The sequence below is a fragment of the Tupaia chinensis genome, unplaced genomic scaffold, assembly GCF_000334495.1.
Source record: "Tupaia chinensis unplaced genomic scaffold, TupChi_1.0 Scaffold144407_1, whole genome shotgun sequence".
Taxonomy (NCBI): domain Eukaryota; kingdom Metazoa; phylum Chordata; class Mammalia; order Scandentia; family Tupaiidae; genus Tupaia; species Tupaia belangeri.
Genome location: NW_006204267.1, coordinates 80,633 through 84,282, shown reverse-complemented (window position 1 = coordinate 84,282; position 3,650 = coordinate 80,633). Strand labels below are relative to the sequence as shown.

The following is a 3,650-nucleotide window of genomic DNA, read 5'->3' as shown; positions in this document are numbered from 1 at the left end:
GAGGGGATGGCCACACCACAATACTTTCTCCTCCGTGTTTGTTTTTTTTGTTTCTTTTAGAGGTTTTTGCTATAGGGCGCATGCGCTCGCCAGAGACAGAGACAGAAAGTGAGAATTCAACCCCCAGAGGGGATGGCCACACCACAATACTTTCTCCTCCATTCTCCTCTCGGGATCATGGACACACATGCACATGTGCCCAGCGTGAGTTTAAGCCACTGGGTCTGGGACTTGAACCGCAGTCGACTACATGTGAGTCAAGCAAAATTACACTAACTGCTGGTTCCCAGTGCGGTGATTTCTAACAGGAGGCCGCACAAGTTGTGTGCTCTGGGAGGTGGTGCTCACAGAGTTAGTGGCAGTGGTCACATTTGAGGGTCCCCCACTTCTCACTGTCACAGTGCTGGTGTTCACAGGCTGAGGCTTTGCAACTTTAGAGACAGTAGTTGAGTTTCTCTGTTGTTGCAGAGCTCTCATCTTTGACTCGGAGAGGTTTTCTAAACCAATTAACCTCAGACTGCACAATCTGGCCATGATAAGATCTAAGGATAGGTTTCCTGGCCATGTTAACATCTTCCCTTTTTTTTTTTCCTGGTAGTGATTTGTTTCTTTGTATTATTATTCTAAAGGTGAAATAAATGGATTAACATCATATGTTGACCTGGGGGATCATCTTTAAACAACTGCAGTTTGATTGGTACAGTCAAAATTAGGTGTATCAAGTGGTGTAGTTGAATTTGTTCATTCATTTGAAGGTTTTAAAGGAATACTGTTTAAAGGAATACTTTTTTTTTTCGATTGTAGCATGACTTTTTCTCCCTTTTTCTGCAGGCATTTTTCTTTATCAGCCATTTTTGTTTTCAGTTTCTGAACTTTTTTCTTCGTCAACCTGCACCTCAGGTGTCATCACTCTCTGGCCTCTGCTGGATCACATCTGGTTTTCCTGTTTGTCTGCAAAAACAGTTTTTCTTCTTAAAAAATGTCCCTAGGATTTTTGTCTTCTTTACTCTCTGAACACAGATGGGGTCCTTCGATGCAGGGACAACTACAGGCCCAAGGGCACTGTTGGGGTGCTCATCGCAGTCTGGGGCCAGGGGTGCGTCTCACATGAGGAAGCTTCTGACACCTTCAGCCCACCACTTGAGCTACTATTTTTTTTTAATAAAAAAATAGGAAAATACATTTTCCCCAAAACTAGTGCAAGTGGACATTTCAAGAGGTTTCGGCTCCCCAAGTCCAATGACTGCACATCAGCCTCTGAGTTGTGCGTGGTGACACAGAGATGGTGGGACTGTGCAGACACATTTTAGCAAAGATGCTGTATCAATTTGGCCCCCAGTTCTCAGCAGCTGCAGAGACAGCATTCCAGCCACAGGGTGGTGTCCAGCATCAGTGTCAGTGGTAAGAGCAGTGACACTGTTCCCTGTGACCTTGTTCAGGGACACTTGTTCCTACATGACACCTAAGCTAGGGCAGATTGTGATTAAGGTCCAGGCTGCATAACTTTGAGCCTGAGTTTGTGCTGTCTCAAAATAAAATGAGTCCTAATTCCATATATATAAATTCCTTACTATCAATAACCTGTGTTCTATTGGTTGCTCCAATAGTGAATGAGAACGCAGTCTGGGAGTCATTTCAGAGACCAATATCCACAGATGTTTCATTCTGCTGAGCTGAGAGCCCCTTTCTGCATCTTCCATCTAGAACTAATGATAGAGTAAATGATATTGACCCCTTGGGGGATGGCCGTGCTGCGATCCCTTCTCCCCATTGTAGTGTCAGGATTTGGGGCACGCAAGCACACGCTTCTGATGTTTTTCTCAAGCTGCCAGGTCTGTCTGGAACACAAACCACAGAGAGCTAGCTCTCACCAAGGGAGAGCTAGTGCCTTAACCTTCATGCCACCTGCTGCCCCAATGACTTCTAGTTCTTGCTAAACCTCTATCATTATTAAGGCCTTCTCCACCCATAATCCCAGTTTAATTTTATTTACACTCATTCCCCAAAGGAAGAATCCCATCACTCAGACTAAATTCCATCTGTTAGTTTAACTTCTATTATTTAAATATCTTTTTTTAACTCAAGAAGCATTTCTAGATGTGTCCTAAGGCTATTGCCCTTCCACTTCCCATTCTATAGACTGGGACTCATACTTTGGGCATCTAGAAAGGCAAAATTTCATTGGTACTTCTGTTGTATGTTTCTTTTTTAGGTCTCACCATGATTTTTCTGCTTACTTCATGGTTTCCTATAAAGTGCTTGTTTTAATGTTGAGAATTCTCTGAGGCATAATAAACATACGAACTGACTGATATAAATGTCAATGTCACTAGAAATCCTAGAGCACAAGCTAATGCAAAAAAAAAAAAAAAGAAAAGAAACAAAAAAGAAAACACTACTGATCTCCTAATATCATGTTTCATTGATGCTGAAATACATCCTCCCTTTTCTTTCGTAGGGGTTAAAACTGAATGTTTAATGTGGATTGAGGGGTCAGGTGGTGGCTCAGTGGGAAAACAACACATCCACAGAAGAAAGGTCCAGGGTTCACATCAGGGCCCTTCCTGAGCATGCTGGGCACCTATGCAGAGAGCCATGCCAGGGGCTGGCTGAGACTGAGATTGCAGGTGGAGATGGTGTAAGAACCCTGCTCAGGGTGCTTCTCTATCCCCTCCTATTTCACCCAATTATATAAATAAGCTTTAAAAATAATTGTCATTGGGCATGTGCGCTCACTACAGAGAGAGAGAGAGAGAGAAAGCAAAAAAGCACTCCCCAGCAGAGATAACCATGCCACAGTCCCTTCTTCGTTCTCCTCATGAGATTCTGTACACATGTGCCCAGTGTTTTCTGAGTCATAGGTCTAAGATTTGAACCACATACTCAACCTTTCCAACCCTCCCTGCTCTCTGATCCCTGACCTCAGGGGTTCCATCTCTGGCTGAGCACCAGGACTGCTGGTGGGCTTGTCACTCAGGCCTCCCCACAGACACCCAGTGTCAGAATGTGGAGCGCTGAGTCCACGGATTGCTGATCTCACAGGGAGCCTAAGGCCCGGTCTAGAATGTGGTCGACCTTCTTGCTGCTCAGTGTGATCTGAGCACCAACAGCATCTGCACCAACAGCAACCTGGTTGTAAATACGGAACTTCGTGCTTCACTTAGACCATCTGAGGCTGGAGGCAAAGCCCAGGGATTCCTGGTGCACAGGACAGTGTGGGGCTCCCGGGTCTACGTGCCTGCTAGACACAGTGCATAACTGCAGTCTGCTCTGGGAGTGTGTCCTGCCCAGGGCTTGTCCCTGTTCCTTCTCTTCTTAGCAACTCATGTGGAGCCCTCTAGAGTTCTTTAAATATCAGTTATACGACATCAGTTCATATCACTCATTCTGTAGCCCAGATATTTATCTGAAACTCCAGTCATCCAACTGTCCCTGTCCCTCACCCTCCCACATTTCTAACAGCCCTTTCCTACCCTGGACACTGGGCTCCTGCTCCTCAGATGTGCTCCCGCCAGAGTCCTCCCTGATTTCACTCACAGCACCTCCATCTCCAGTTAGTGTCCTCCCTGACACCTCTTCATCACATCTGATTTGGTTTACAAGGAAATGCTGTGACTTCTTCAGAACCTATCCAGAACCCAGTCATTCCT

The 3,650-nt window shown here is 45.3% G+C and overlaps 1 pseudogene; it reads right to left on the bottom strand.

The window, feature by feature from the left end:
- Nucleotides 1-229: 229 nt before the first annotated feature.
- On the bottom strand, nucleotides 230-1,078 carry LOC102482510 (cytoskeleton-associated protein 2 pseudogene; annotated as a pseudogene).
- Between the last annotated feature and the right edge of the window lie 2,572 nt (nucleotides 1,079-3,650).